Consider the following 17140-nt stretch of genomic DNA (forward strand, 5'->3'; position numbering starts at 1 on the left):
GACACTGACGGCGGCGGTGCACAAATGCTGCGCAGCTAGCGCCATTCGACGGCCAACACCGCGGTTCCTGGTGTGTCCGCTGTGCCGTGCGTGTGATCATTGCTTGTACAGCCCTCTCGCAGTGTCCGGAGCAAGTATGGTGGGCCTGACACACCGGTGTCAATGTGTTCTTTTTTCCATTTCCAGGAGTGTATTTAACCTGGTCGGAACTGAAGTTGTTTTATTGTTTCTTACAAGTCACCATTCGTCATTCAAAATATTAAAAATACACCATTCCCCTGGTCCCCCTCCCTATATACTATCGCATAAGACCGCTTATTCAGTATCTCTTGTGAGTCCTATTTGACAGGGGTCTCACACACTTGGGCAATATTCTAGAATGTATTACACGATTTTCTTGTAAGTAATCTCACTTGTAGACTAATTGCATGCGCCTAGTACCCTGACAATGAATTTTTACCTGCTAACTCTACTTGATCGTTCCGTTTTATATCCCTACAAATTTTTACACAAAGTATTAGAATAGGTGGATTGACTCCAGCTATGACTCATCAGTACAGTAGTCATCTCTTTTCAAGTTCTGACTGAACATTTTTGGAGCTTTCTACAGACTGTAATACATCATACACTGATGACACAAAATATTATGACTAATTCGTTGATAACATCCTTTTTTAGGCCTTGGCATGGATTCGAAATCTCTTTAGTAAGCTTCAGAGGCATGTACACCAAATGTCTACCCACAAGTCACACAGTTGTCGTAAATTACTCGCCCGTAATTTGTGGACGTGGAGCTGCCACCCGATAGCAGTCTGGATGTGTTCCATCGGATTCAGAATTGGTGAATCTTGCGGCAAAGATATCAAGGTGAGTATATCATGCCCCTCAAACGATTATATCACGATTCTCCCCTTGTGACACAAACAGCTATACTGGTGGAAGATACCATCAACGTGGGGGAAGATATGAAGCATTTAGGGATATAGGTAATCCATAACTATATTCCCGTAATCCACGCCTTTCATGGTTCCATCGATTACGACAACAGATACTATGGAAGCACATAGCGTAATATTGCCCCCAATCGGCCTGCGTCCATGATGCCACGGATGTTTTAAGCAGCCGTTGATGGTGGACTCTACCAAGGACCTTGTGTAAGTAGATACGTGCTCCGGGCTACCAAAAGACACGTTTAATTTGCTCCACCGTCCACTCTCCATGATATCATGTCCGCTGTAACTGAAAATCACGACTTCGTTGGGTCTACGTGGGAACAGAACTGCTGAACCCTGCATTCAATAACGTGCGCTAAATGGCGAGCTCTGAAACATATCTACCGCAGATCGACGTCTATCCTGCATTGCAGATCAGGCCAGTCTCCGGTCTGCGATGAGACTCTGACAACCAATACAGTGTCACGTAGTTTCATCATCTGTCAGCCTCTTTTCATGGATGCTCACGACACCAGCATGTAAGAAGCCGACCAGCTTTGCCCTTTCCAGGATGGGTGCATAGGAGTCGAACCTTCGGAATCTGATGTCTTTCATAGTCGTTTTTGTCAGTGGATATCCTCATTTACATCCGTATCGTCACAAGAAAAATTCTCTGTTCGTCACTGCTGTGCTTGTATTCCCTCTAATACAATAAAACGACGCAGTGCGAAGGAATTATTGGCAGGGAAATTGGTAGATGTCATGTACATGTACAGACAAACTGATGATCAGAGTTTCATTACAATTGTGATTTATTCAAGGGGAAGAGATTCATATACTGAGCAAGTCACTTACGCGATCGGCCAACTCCATTCGTTGTACAAACAGTTATTCGGCTTGGCGTCGATTGATAAAGTTGTTGGATAATCTCCCAACGGATATCGTGTCAAATTCTGTCCAATTGGTCAGCTGGTCCCCCAGAATATCGAAATGGTTCGATGGCGTTGCCCATAACGTTCTAAACTTTCTCAATTAAGTAGAGATCTGTTGACTTTGCTGGCCAAGGTAAGGTTTGACGAGCACGAAGACAAGCAGTAGAAACTCTTGCAGTGTGCGGGCGGGCATTATCTTGCTGAAAGCCCAGGATGGCATGCCATGAAGGGCAACAACACGGGGCATACAATACCGTCAACGTACACCTGTCTTGTCAGGGTGACGCGGATGACAACAAGGGTTTGGGTTGGGCTGTTTGGTTGGAAGGAGACCAAACAGCGAGGTCATCGGCCTCATCGGATTAGGGAAGGAAGTCGGCCGTGCCCTTTCAAAGGAACCATCCCGGCATTTGCCTGGAACGATTTAGGGAAATCACGGAAAACCTAAATCAGGATAGCCGGACGCGGGATTGAACCGTCGTCCTCCCGAATGCGAGTCCAGAGTGCTAACCACTGCGCCACCTCGCTCGGTAACCACAAGTGTCCTGCTATGAAAAGAAACTCCACCCCAGGCCATCACTCCTGTTTGCCACGCCGTGTGGCGGGCGAAAAACAAATTGTTATCCCTCTGTTGTCTGGGGTGTCTCCGTCCACGTCTTCACTGTTCGTAAGGAATATCAATTGAAATAAATGGGAATCGAATAATATACCGAATAATTATGATTGTATGCAAGGTTGTAAGAACATTAATTTGAAGTCTCATGATCTCGTCGACAGATGCCGAACTGACTTCAAGTGTGCCCCAGGGATGTGTTTCAGTCCCATTGTTGTTCATGTCGTATGCTAATGACATTGCAGATCTTTATAGTAATCCCAGACTTTTTGCTGGTGATACGTTTAGCTACTCCAAACAAGCACTGCCCACTGTGAGGTTGATAGACACCTAGCGGCGTTATGGGCACTTGCTGTGCTAAGGATTGTACACTCTGATAAAGTTCTTGGATGTCCTCCTGACGGATATCGTACCAAATTCTGTGGAATTGGCTCATTGGATCCTCAAAATCTCGAGTGCTTCCTCTTGCCGGCTGTAGGTAACACCGCTTTGTAACTGACGGCGGGCGTATTTGAAAGTACGGCCGACCAGATAACAGCCAGTATCGTACACCTCACCCCCCCCCCCCCCAGGGTAATGGCGGAGGGGTGGGGGGCCTGCGCCGTTAATAGTTTTGTTTTGGGAATAGGACGAGGAATTGCGGCTTATGCAAGACACCTTTTCAGTTTTATTTTACCCAGACATGTTTCAGCAGTTTTTGTGCTATCTTCAGTGGGTTATTTTTTTATTTTCTTACTGTAAAATTGTTTTTGCATATTAAAATTTAGAGAAATGTTTTGGTACGTGATATTTACAATTGTGAATGAATAATTTTTGTAAAATATCATACATCGTTTGTTCATAGTTCACAGTTGAGATGTGTATCAACGGCCTGATGCATTGTGTGTTGTTTACAACATTATGTCTGAAGTTCTAGTAATAGCTTATTTGTGAAAAGAGTGGATGAATGCTATTGGAGATTTATGTTGGTAGCTAGTCTGCTACACAAGCTACAGCTTCTCATATGCAAACAGCAAAGCGTAGTTTTTATTTGTCTATTTATTATGCAATTACAAAATGTGTATGTATCACGTTTTTTGTGTGTAACGTACGGCTCTGATATTGTAGTCCATTCTAGTACGTTGTTGGTGAGGTGAATAGGCTGATTTCGTGACCTATGGTTGCTTGACACTGCACTTTCTCTGATTTTTCAAAACATAGGCAGATTTTCGCCGCCATTACGTGTTGTCGTGGCTGTGTGGCTGTGTACTATTCATTTGTTACGTACTGTGTTTTGCTGTGTTAGGCGCGCGAATTTGAAGTTTATTTGGCGTTTGTGGTGTTTGGTTTGTGTGTGTGTGTGCGTGCATGTGTGTGTGTGTGTGTGTGCGTATGTGTGCGCGTGTGTTCAGGACTGCGACAGACTGAGAGAGAGAGAGAGGGTGAGAATGGGTGTTGTTTTTCTTTCTCATGAGTAGTTTAGGTGTGGGTGTTATTTGTACAGTTCTTGAGTTGAGGCAAAGAGGGTTTTATTGCACTGTCATTTGTATTCATTTAGCACTTTCTTGCCTTGGGCTATTGATTTTTGGATGTGATAGTTTTCTTCTATACTTAATTTTTGGTATAAGCTGCTACCAGTTGTAAAGTTGCGTAAGTCAGTTTCACTGTTTATTTGGTGGTGATTGTGTGCTATCAGGTGGTCTCCGAATGTTGAGTGTGAGCTATCGCTTTTATGTGGTCTGAGATATTCTGTATACCTGGCTCTGAAATTACTGCATGTTTGACCCACATATACAGACTAACAGCATTTGCAAGTTACAGTTGCAGATGAGAAGTTGCAGATTGTGCAGCAAACTGGCTACCAACATAAATGTCCAATAGCATCATGTAAGGTAGGTAAACTAATGCATACATCTACTCCTTTGCCAATTAAGCTATAACTAGAACTTTAGACATAACATTATAAACAACACATAGTGCATCATGTCGTTAAAACATATCTCATCTGTGAACTATTGACAAGTGATGTGTAATATTTTGCAACAATTATTCACTCACGATTGCAAATATTATGTACCAAAAGTTTCGCTAAAATGTTAATATGTAACAACAATTTTAAAAAGAAAATAAAAAGCAATGTACTGAAGAAAGCACCAAAAGTGCTGAATCATGTCTGGGTAAAACAAAACTGAAAAGGTGTCTTGAATAAGGCGAAATTCCTGTCCTAATTTAATGCCAAGTAAGAACGTAAGAAGAACACCTGCAACACCACAAAATGATTAGTTTTGTTTTGTTTCGTTTTAGGGCGCAAAATCAACTAAGGCCGTGCGCGCCCATGTTAGAACGATAGAGCTCGAAGAAGAAATAAGAGTTAAAAGCGACTACACGTTAAGCCCAATCGACGGAAAAAAAGACAGCTAGAAACACAAACTTCCTCTTGGAGAAAGGTCCGTAAAATATGCCATAGAGAAAACGGAGGTCCTCAGCTAAAGATTTAATGTCCTTCGCCATATTGCTGCGATGGATAAAAAGTAAAAGGTGGTCGATTGCCTGCGCGTCGTTCGCTAAAACGCCCGATATCTCAAGACAGCAAACATAAATTAGAACGTATGTGGTTAAGAAAAGTGGCATTCGTCAAGGAAATGGTGAACCGTGGAAGGTTGATAACAATGAACACAAAGTGGTGGGGGATCACCACTTAACAAATGTCAATGGCTGAAACGAGAGTTACCAGTATGCAACCTAACTAAAATGAACTCCTCACGGAGAGAGGGCCGAAAGGAGGTCGGCCAAGCAGCTGGTTCCTTGTCTGGGGCAGAGCAGACCAATCTGCGTCCGATGTTACGTCTTGCGAGTGCCAGGGAAGACGCCCAGAAGAAACAGGACGCATCCGACGGCACAAGTAGAAACATGGAGTGTGCAGCACAGGGCGCCGGCGACAAGCCGACAGTGGCGGCGTCTGTGTTCATGGAAGAGGCGACCTGCGGCGTTGGTAGCAATGGCGACGCATTGGGGTGGGCGTCTGTGAGGCGGCCGCTGGTGGAGCCAACCGCTCGGTAAGCTGCGTAGGAGGCTGCGTTGCGGTAAGCTGCGTAGCAGGCTGCGTTGCGGTAAGCTGCGTAGCAGGCTGCGTTGCGGCGGACGGACATTGCTGCGTCACAGCGGTTGGACGTCACGCAATGAAGAAATCTGGAACAGCCTGATGTACGGCAAAATCACAGAATCCACGGAGCCGTAGCTGATGATGCGTACCTGCGCTGGTGCGAATAGTACACTGCGCTCTGCCAGCTGATCTGAGAACAACGCAGGACTCCCGTAAGTGTGGATTGTTGTATACTCGATATTGAACTCTGAAGTTCGGGTGAAACGTCGTGGTGAAGTCCGAAGCTGGAGCAGAGCGATACGAACGAAGAAAATGCAGCGAGATCCGACGGCTGCTCCCATGCAAACGTTCCGCGGGCGAAATATCAGGAGCTGGCAGAGTACGAAAAGAACTCAGAAACATCAGTTACGCATCTTCACGTGAATCTGAAGCACCAAGTTTTGACATATGCGTCTCGAACGTTCGAATGAAACGTTTGACCTCGACGTTAGACTGTGGCGAGAATGGTGCTGTTCTGACATGAGGTGTCTGCAAAATCGTACAAATTCCTTGGAAGAAAGAGGAGGTCCGTTGTCAGAAACAATTGTTTGTGGCAAGCTTTGGACAGAAAATATAGGAGCGACCCCTCGATAGTGCGACGGCATTCGTCGAATTCATTGGGACAACGAAAGGTTATTTGCTGTTGGCGTCTACGACTATCACCCAACGTGTTTGCCAAAAGGGACCAGCATAGTCCACATGGGAGCGTTGCCATGGAGTATCAGAATGTGTCCAGGAGAAAAATTCCTGGCGCAGAGCAGCCTGATAGTCCGCACAAGAGCGACATTGTGCTGTCACGCATTTTGTTTGCTTATCTAAATCAACCCACGTACAATGTTGGCGCGCCAGCTGCTTAGTGCGAACTGCTTCCCAGGAAGCTCTGTGGAGAAGAGTTAGCGCCTGCTGTTACGGCTAGGTGGGAATTAACACTCTTGTCTGTTCGTTAGGCGTGTGAAGCAGAATCAGAACATTCAGAAGAGGTAAACTGTTGCGACGCACAAAGTATCTAACACTAACGAATAATGAATACATTTCTGAGAACGCGCCCAACCTTTGCGAATGTAACGTTTTAGCATCGTAGTGACTGGTCACATTCCGTGGCTTGTGCGACCCGTCGTGAATTAATAGGAAAAGAATCCAGTACTTGAGAACTAGAAGAATCAATATGATATGTAAAGAAGAAGCTTCCGATAAGTCGAACACTGCATATGTGCCGATGAGTAAACAAGACAGATTGTAGGTGTTTGCATGTTGCGCCATCGTGTGATACAGAATCCATACTGGTAATTTGACAATAATAGAGACCAACATTGAAGCTTCTGTGCTGTGCGATAGGGAACTCGTTTCGACGGATGAAACGGTGCTGTCAAAGGCATATGCTCCGTGACCAGGAAAAATTTTCGCTATAAAGATAGCGATTAAATTGTGTGGCGCAGTATATTATCGCCAGGGCTTCCTTCTCCATCTATTATTAATCTGAGCACGCACTTGACACAAAAGTTTCCCATGCCGTAATTCAAAAACTCTGTGACAAGTATCAACATTTGTTCGACGGTGTTCTGCGATGTGCAAAGGATTTTCACGTTCATATTAGGCTGAAAGCTTATGTGCAACTAAAATTTTGCTGCTCACGTCTTGTGCTGCATGCATTATGCGACGACTTGGCTACAAAAATTCAACACAAAGATTGAAAGTTTAGAATGTCTCATCGACGCGAAAGCTGTCCTTTGACAAAAATTGCAAGCAATTCAGCAGCTGCCATCTACAAAAAATTTACTTAAACTGAAAGTGGTTCCTGGAAAGCTGACTCACTACATGAAGTTCACTCCTAATGCGTCGCAAGTTGCCGCTCCTCTGAACCGCCTCAAGCGTAAAACTGTTCCGTTCATTGGACAAAATACTGTGACTAAGCTTTTCAATCAGTCTTTGATCGCAATATCCTCTTTAGACGATTATCTGAGGATGGTCATTACGGGCTGAAACCGGCCATCGTCTAAAGAATGGATATTGTGACCAAAGACTGGAGTAAAAAATATTTGACACTATCGGATCACTGTTTGTATACGCGACTATTTGGCAGTTGGTGAAGCTTTTCAATTACTGAAAAATGCATTATTTCGTCAACCTTGCCTTATGTACTAGGATCCTCCCAAACCACATGCGCTTGCAGCCGGTGCCTCGTCCTGTGCCATCGGGGGCGATTTTATCCCACAAAATTAGCAAAACAGAACGCCTTATCGCATGTGCTTCCAAATCTTTGAACTGTTCTCAGATTAATAATAGTCAGCTGCAGAAGGAAGCCCTGGCTATAATATACTGCGTCACGGAATTTCAGCACTACATGTATGGCAAAAATTTTTCCTGGTCACGGAGCATATCCTTTTGACAGCACCGTGCTGAGCAGATTACAGCGAAGTGGAATCCTTAATCGTGTTTTTGTGTTTTGCAGGTAAGCGGTGCGTCCTATGTAGTGAAATGTTGTCGCCGTTACAGGCGATGAGATGCGGACTTGATGTTTGCAACGGTGGAGGGTCAATTCTTTCATACGTATCTAGGTTAAGCAACGTGACAGAGCTCTGGTGTCTAGTTAAAAAGGCAGTGACTGGTTACAAATTTACAGTGTAATCCATAGCTTGCGGTGTGATCCCCGAATACAATTGTCCATTCCTTGTTGTGAAAAACTGTTCTCTTTTTCCACCTGCGCACACATCGCTTTCGTGAATTTCGAGATCGGGAAAGCCTTTTTGAGTTTTGTGGTATTCGTATTAAGTACGTGCGTATGCGTTTTCTGTAACATAGCTCACCTGATTATTGACTCGGAGGCGGCGCGGAATTTGCGCATAAAATGACATTAATTTCAATGCGTTCATGCTTCGATTCATCCCCGTGTGAATCGAATGATGGCTTTCTAGTCTTTTGCAGGCAGACCAGTTTTGTATGTCCCATGCGATGACAAGATCAGGATTCAGTGTGTCTAAAGAAGAAATTCTTCTGATAATGGGTTATATAGCATTTCACATACAGTGCGTCCAAAAAGTATTCGCCTAGTTGTAATTTTTTTAAAAAGACTGAGTATATGTCATGTGAAAGAAAGGGAACACAAAATGTGAACATCCAGTCATATGTCACGAACCTTGGTATGTCACTTTTATTTGTGGACAAAGAAATAAATACATCCATAGCGATAGCGAATTTGGCAAAATGGAGAATTTATTCAAGGGCTACTTCAAAAAGTATTCGTCCACTCCTATTTCTTTTTAAATAAACAGTCTGTAAATATGATTTCACATCGACTTGACCTAGTTTGCCTTCAGAAAGGCTGGAATTTTGTCCCATTCGTCTTGAAGTGCTTCTTTTAGGTCTCTCTTGTTAGAAATGTGTCATCTCCTGATGCTGTCTTCCAGTACTTTCGAAAGGTGATCAATAGGCTTAATATCTGGGCTCTGAGGAGGGGTGTTTAGTTGTTTTGGGGTATTGTACAGGAGCCACAGCCTTGTATTTACAGCCGTATGCTTGGGGTCGTTATCTTGTTCAAAAATTTAATTTCTTTACAGAGCTAATTTTTCGGCCCTAGGATTCAGATTCTCCTTTAAATTGTTGATATACATATGGTGATCCATTGTACCTTCTATGAAATGCAATTTTCCAACACATGCAGCACTCATACAGCCGCACACCATCAGGGAGCCACCACTGTCTTTAACCGTTGGCACAAGACTGCGTGGCAACTTCTCCGCATTCTTCTTACGCCACACCATTCGCCTACTATCCGACCAGAATACGTTACATTTATTCTCATCAGAAAATATTACTCTAATCGAGAAGTCTTCCTTTTTCAACCGGCCAGGGTGGCTAGGGGTTCTAAGCGCTACTGTCTGGAACCGCGCGACCGCTACGGTCGCAGGTTAGAATCCTGCCTCGGGCATGGATGTGTGTGATGTCCTTAGGTTAGTTAGATTTAAGTAGTTCTAAATTGTAGGGGACTGATGACCTCAGAAGTTAAATCCCATAGTGCTCAGAGCCATTTTCTTCATTTTTCAGTCTATGTTACAACCCAAAATGAAGACGTTTCTTTCGATTCTGTTCACCCAAAATTTCTTTCGCGGTACGTGGCCGTGATACCCATACGTTTTCAAGGCATTTCTGATTGCGTTGGCACATACCTTCTTTCCCCTAGACTCGAACTCCCCTGCCAACTCAGGAGGCCTGATCTTCTAATTTCTTCTTCATTTCCCTCATGATAAATCTCACGTCTGCATCAGTCAAAACGTGAGGGCGTCAGGTACGTGGTTGGTTTCTTAATGATTTTGTTGCGCAAAATCGATCTATTATCGACTGAACGTCGGTCTAGGTCTACCAACTACTTTTGCAATCTCGTTGGAGGATTTGTACTCATTATCTTAGAGCTGAATAAGTTTCCTTTCTATCAGCGTCGTCTCACTACCCTTACGGCCCATGGCGCTAACTGCTCTGTATCGGCGCCGTTCCGAACCAGAACAGGTGATAGTGAGGGGCCGCGAACGGTTGACTCTAGCGTCTGCTGTGGGTGAGCGTTAGAGTTTAATGACTGCGCGCAGAATTCCGGGATGTTAAGATGGTGGAAGAATACTGTGGTGTGCGTACTGTAAGACCTTCAGTACACACACCATCAGATTATTTGACCTATCGCTCTAACGAAGTAGGCGAGTGCCAGCAATATGTCTCGTGGTCTTATCGTGGCGTGTTTATCTTCTGCCATTAGGTCAGACGATAGAAATGCCACTTGCACGCTTAGAGTAACAGATTGACGGTGACCCACTTTAAAGAGAACTTGATTAATTTTCACACACGTTTATTAAAATAATAAAAAACGTAAAAGTTACTTAACTTGGATCTTGATGCTATTTACAGTTCACAATCTGAAGTTCCTTTGGTACTTGTACGTTAATTTTATTCTCACATATATCTCTGATACTTGACAAAAGTGTCTATACATTTATCGTCATGGCTATGTACAGGAATTTGGTAATCTTATTAGGTGCAGACTGAAACTTGACTATAGACTGGTACAGACAAATGTAGAACTTGTACAGACTGGTACAGACTAAGGCAGACTGGTACAGGAAGACAAATGCAGACTGGTACAGACTGGTGCAGACAAATGCAGACTGGCTAACCAGAGGTCTGTACACTCGTTATAATACTTTGCGCGTTCATGTATCACTGCGCGAGTGTGACCCGCGAGGACAAAAGGTTCTACATTAGCAGCAATCTCATTAGCTGCGTTACATATTAATACGCGGATCGGCGGAAGCAGAATTTGGTCCGTCTCTATGGCAGCGCCATCTCGTAGTGCGAAGACGGACGAGCGCTGCGCCTGTGCTGTTGTGCTTAGCGGGACGCGCTCTAGTGGGAAATTTGTGTATGCGCTGACTACGAGGAACTATGTACACAACAAATACTTTATGATCTAGTTCTTGTATTAAATTTTCTATTTTGTTCACCTTGCTGTCGATTTGGATATATTTCTTTCCTTGCTTTTCAACAAAAACAACTTATCGAAGTACTTCTTACATGACTAGCTCTTTACATTTTGTATACATTTCTTCTCATGTTACACAGACTTCGTTTTCTAAAAGATATGAAACTAGACGAATACTTTTTGGACTCACTCTATGACTTCGTTTTGTGAGGAGCTAGGAAAGTGTAAAATCAGCGTGATGCTGGCACGGCAAATGCTGTGTATAGTGTGCCCGGCCTTGTTTGCGCAATGCTGACATGCGAGAGCTGAAGGCGGGGATGTGGCTGGGGCAAAGGTTGTTTGTCTCAAGTGGAGCGACAACTCGTAGACAGGAATCTTGCTCAGTTAAATCATGAACTACGCGTGAGTCGGTAACTTTATGCACTTCACTGGGGATAGATGCTCTAGAATTTCGGCGCTCAGTCTCTGATCTGATAGATTCTGAATAATAGCAATTCATACCGGTAAGTTGCGCCGCCGACACAAGTGAATTCACGGTCTCTAGTCACGCGCTGCAATACTGCAACCCAGTATTTATAGGGCTGATCACTACGGTTATACGTACAGAAGAATTCACGCCGTGCAGCAGCAACGTGTATTTGGCGCTCAAAAAATTCATCTACTCTTGCAATTATGACCTCAGACGGGTGCGTTGGGGCTCTCTGAGGGGGAACTATCTCACTAGGAGCCGGTAGGTGTACACTCCTACACATGAAAAGAAAAATGGATGGTGTGATTCACCTATGATTTTGTACTCGTCGAAAAGTTGACGCAGCTGTTTTACGTATTCTTTCCATGTTTCCCTTGCCTCATCTAACTGTCAGAACGACGGAGGCGGCAGCTGAGTGCCTTCTTTAACCTGAGGCACCTGTTGCTGCTGGGCTGTTTGCGCTTGTGGGAGGCGAGAAACTGCTGACAGCAGTTCTGTTATTTGATGACCCTGAAACTGAAAAAGAGATGTTAGATGCTGCGTGGCACTTAGATTTGCGCTCCCTGGTTGCCATGATTCCTTAAATACCTCAAATTAAATATTTCAACTTACGTATGTCAACTTAATATATGAACACATACAAAAAGAATTCAATAGAAAGAAGATAAATTTTCCTGCTCTGGTGTCCAAAGCTCCTTGGTCCACCATCCTTTTGCACTTCGCCAGTCTGCTATGACTTCCTGTGCACGCTGTGTGACATTTTAGTGGCTACAATAACAAGGAACAGATGCCGTTCATGCGCCGACAATTCAGATATTAATTTATCCTACATCGAATATCAAACAGTAAAAACAATACGTAACTTCTCTGCTGTATTTTCAGCGTCAACTGCTAACAGTAAATTCGAATGTAGAAATATATACAAACATACATCATTCATAAATCTGTCTCTCCTAGATACATCATCTCTTCAGAACACGTCGAGCTCTGACCACTATGAAAGTCTGTAGATGTTATGCAACTGGCAAACACACAAAGAGGAGTCAGTAAATGAGTGATCGAACTTAAGTACACCCCTCGCTGGAACTCCGGACTGGGGTTGGGTGCTTGGATCTCATCGGCTGTGGCCACTCCTGCAAATGTGACATTGCGTGTATCTCAACAGGTTATCAAATGTCGAATTTTGGGGAAGATAATCCTCCATTTTGCGTGTATTGTTTTGACAACAAAGACGTTAACAAAGTGACCGATAGTGGATTTCGGAAACAATATCGAAAATTCTTTTCAACTTCGTGCTGGATATGCGAGTACGTATTAAATGCATCTTCATAACTGTACTTTGTCCATTCGGTCTCGGCCTCCTATGGCTAACGGAAATAACTGCTCCTGATTTCACTCCCGTTTTTTCCAACAACTTTTCGACCGATCAGAATGCTGTTGTTTCTAAGGTTCTCACCATTTTGCTCCAGTTTTCTTTTTTGGTTTCCTCTGAAGCTTTTAATCCAAAATATTCTATCGAAACGTATTTCTGTTTAGAATTGCAAGTTCTTCAAATTTCATCTTTCTCAATTACTTCTGATTTTTTGGGGGCATGTGCACCAGGGAGACCTCTGCACTTGACACGTTCTAAAATTCTGTTCTCACTCATCCGAACTAGCTGCGCCTAATACGACATTTAACGTTTTCTCCTCATTACACTGACTTGTTCATTTTTCTTGTACCGATTTTCTTCACTCATTCACATTCCTGTAGTCATCGCTGCGTTTTAGTGGCACCAATAATCTCCTTCGGATTTTCCTCTATTTCTTTTCCAAGATCCATATGTCTCCCGTCATAGTGAAATCTAGGCTTTTGGCTGCGTATACATATTATGGATCTAGCACTGTAACATTGTTCTGTGGCTTGGCTTGAGAGGAGATAGATCTCTTATTGCACGTATTTTTAGTTAACTGGAAGGCCACCTTACTTGCTGTGAGTTTATTAGCTTCCTGTCAAGGCTTTTGTTCTGTATTGTCTCACCGAGATACTATTTCACTTCATTGACTCTTCTAATTTATCCGCAATCTGTGTCCATCAAATTTGAAGCATCTTTGGCTTTTTCCAATGTCCCGTTTTTGCGTAACATCCAGTCATTTCTGTTATAAATCTTGTCAAAATGTTGATTTTTCTTGCTGCCATAACTCCATCTTCGGACAGTATTACAGGGTCATTGGCAATAGCTAAACATTTAATTGTAAGACTGTTGTTTGTATAGTCCAGTGGAATCTGGTCATAGGCTTCATTGTCTCTGAGTTCTCCTTCCCATCCTCGAATCACCATTTCACGACTGACCAAACAGGACTAGACATCTCATCTAACACCTGTTCGCATATACATAGCTTCAGATACAGCAACAAAATTTGCTTTACATTTTATGTTTATTACTGTTTGGCTAGTTATCTTTGTTTCTTTATCATCCAAAACAATCTCTTCCAATGTTTGAAAAGGATATGTTGTGTCAACAAAGTCAAATGCCTTTTTGAAGTTCTCAGACACAGCAACGTAAGACATATGCCTTACTATTCTCTCTTGGATTATGAACTTAAGGAACAGGATCCACTCCACACAATACCTTCCTTACTGCAGTCTATCCTGATAATCCACGATCTTACTGTTCACGTGATTCTGTACTCTATTACGTAAAGATTTAGAAATGGTCTTGAATCTATGTGTTAAACAGTGATATTCCTCTGAAATTGTTATCATCAGTAATATCTCTTTTATTATGTAAAGGATAAAATATAGCTTTTTCCAATCTTCTGAGATCGTTTCCGTTAGCCATATATTCTGCATTATTTGCTTTAACGTCTGCAACATATTTTCATCACCCAGTTTACACAATCCTGCAACAATTCCTTCTTCATCTGCTGAACTCATATTCTTCACGTCTTGAATGTTGCTAAAAGTCCCTTCCTATTTGGTGGTTTTGTTTCTGAAACTTGATCTCAGCAGTTGAAATAGGAAATCTCTCCTTTCGTTCGTCGCAGTTTAATGGTTTCTCGAGATATTTAACTAATAATTGACGGATGTCTTTGTTGGATAATGATAGCTTTCACTTTCTTTCCAAAAACAGAGACTTGTGGGTTCACCTACAGAAGATGCATACAAACACTTAGTGGACGCTTCGAGACTTGTATTTCTGAAACTCATTTTCTGTTTGACGGAATTGCTCTTTCAAATGCTCACAATTAAGGTTTCTAATCACTATTGCCATTTGTCGTCCAACTTCTATAAATTTTTAAAACGGATTTTCTTTCTTGTTCGAGCACCAGTCTTTCCATGACTGCTTTCGTTTTTTCAGGGCTTCCTCGCGGTTTTGGTTTCATAACCTATTCTTCTTAGTTCTCCCTGTGGAAGCTATTTCCTCAGCCATCAAGGTCACCCTGGTCTTCGTCTCTTCCCACTTTTGTCCATCAATGTCTCGGAGTTTTAAATGAATTTCTTTGCTCATTCCTATGGTCTCTAAGTCAGATCGAGCTGTCCTTTTCTTTACGTTCAACCGTAATCGTAATCGTAATCGTAATTTAATAATGTACTCATTTCTGTTACCACAAGAAGAAACAAAGGCACACATGACGATAAACTGCTTAGTTTGTGTGCGGAAAGAAATTGTTTTGATGATGTGTGGATCGAGTTCTCTATTCCACAGTTACAAACAATGACATAAGGCTTATAACTAGTCATAAGTAGATAATCTTTAATCGTGTACAGACCGATTGAAAGCTTTTGTGTGACTGCAGCAGTGCAGACCACACGTACAGTAAAAATCTATATTCGTGTGGAACTTCTGTGCTAAGATGCTAGAATCTTACCTAATAGTTTAGAGCCACTGGTAGCATCTCAGTTACTGAACACGTGCTATTACAGAAAAGTTTATCAACCATATCTTCATATCAATGTACTGTTTCAAGGTTTGCTTTACCATTATCAGATTTTACTCTGAATAGCAACACTGATGTTTACTGCAATGTCTACTCCACCTTTTTATTTGATGTAATACTGAAATTGAAGAAAATAATTCTTGTCTGGAAATGTAAGTTGATTACCGATAAAGATTACTAACGCACTAGTGCGGCATTCGTTACAAAAGTAATCGATTCAAATACTGTAGACAGAAAACAACTCCTTTACCACATCTGGCCGGTGATGGAGCGAGAGACGACCCCGTAACTTGTCAGAGTGCCTGTTGTGTACGACTTCATATACAATAGTAGGGAGATGTGGGCCCCACAGAGGTGCGGCGACTGTCGTAGAAGAGCTGGAAAGGAGTAGAACACAGCAGACAGAATATTTCCTTAACTTTTATTTCTCCATATGTACAACGTCTCAGTACAAATTATACAACATGAAGCAGGATCCAGCTATTTCAATATACAATAAACAAGGTAGAGTCTCCGTGTACTAAACGTGAGCTTTTGTGGCGGAGACGTGACTAAACGGAATCTGCATTACAACAAGTTTTTGAAGTGGCTTTTGTGTGTGTGTGTGTGTGTGTGTGTGTGTGTGTGTGTGTGTGTGTGTATGTGTGTGTGTGTGTGTGTGTGTGTGTGTGTATAGTGTGGGCTGAAGAGATGATCCTTGATGACTCATTCTTCTAGGATGGGATGTAAGGATAAAAGAACAACACTTTATTTATTGCACATTCAGTTAGGCTTGGGCACTCAATGGGTCCTTTAGCCTGCTCTCTTTGGTGGTCTATCTGCTGTGGAGGGTGAGATGTGTCTAGGCTGTTATGTGTGACTGCTTCCTCGTGTTATGAAAGATTGCCTATGGGGAGTGAAACGTTATTGACTTCGGTACTCGACACTTGTGCCATCTTGCAGGGTTTACCGTTCCTACAGATTCTAATTGTTGAACCTCGCCCCTAAGGGCATCGATTTTGTCAAAAACTTGTAGAGCCTTATCATGGACCTTCTCTTGTATAGTGGTCTCGTGGAGTGCGGTGCGGATGTCGACGTTTCTTGTCCACCATGGAGCTCCTGTGATCCATCGATAGCAAATGTTGTGCAGCGTTTGGAGTTTGTGGTAGTTGGAGACACACGTAGTTCCCCACGAGGCGGAGCCATAAAACATTGTAGGCTCCATCGTTGCCTTATACAATTGGAGTTTAGTCTTAGGGTTGATATCCTTACTCTTCAGGAACGGAATCAATGACCTGCCCATCTTCTTGGCTGCCGTCATCTTGTCGTCAATATGCTGCGTAAAGAGTACTTTTTTGTCAAGGCAGACACCGAGGTACTTCACTCCCTGCGACCATGGGATAAACTGATCTGCTTTTCGAGTCTGTCACTCAGAACTGGTTTGTGAAGCGGCTCCGAGGACGAGGGGCCTTAACGGCTGCCACCGGTGGCAGAGGGCGCCAGATGTACAGAGCTACTGGAGATGTGGCGCAAAAGAGACGCACCATTGGGCCTGCCAGGTCCTGTGTGATCGGCATCGATGTCTGACAGAGACCTGGAATTGAGTTATTGTGACGCCTGTGGGGTGGTATTGCTATTTGATGCCTCAGTACCGACTTTTTAGATTAAATTCCAAGAGTCCTCACAGACTGTGTTGGAATTAGGACATGTGAC

Source organism: Schistocerca americana, chromosome 5 (assembly GCF_021461395.2).
Source record: "Schistocerca americana isolate TAMUIC-IGC-003095 chromosome 5, iqSchAmer2.1, whole genome shotgun sequence".
In the NCBI taxonomy this organism is placed as follows: domain Eukaryota; kingdom Metazoa; phylum Arthropoda; class Insecta; order Orthoptera; family Acrididae; genus Schistocerca; species Schistocerca americana.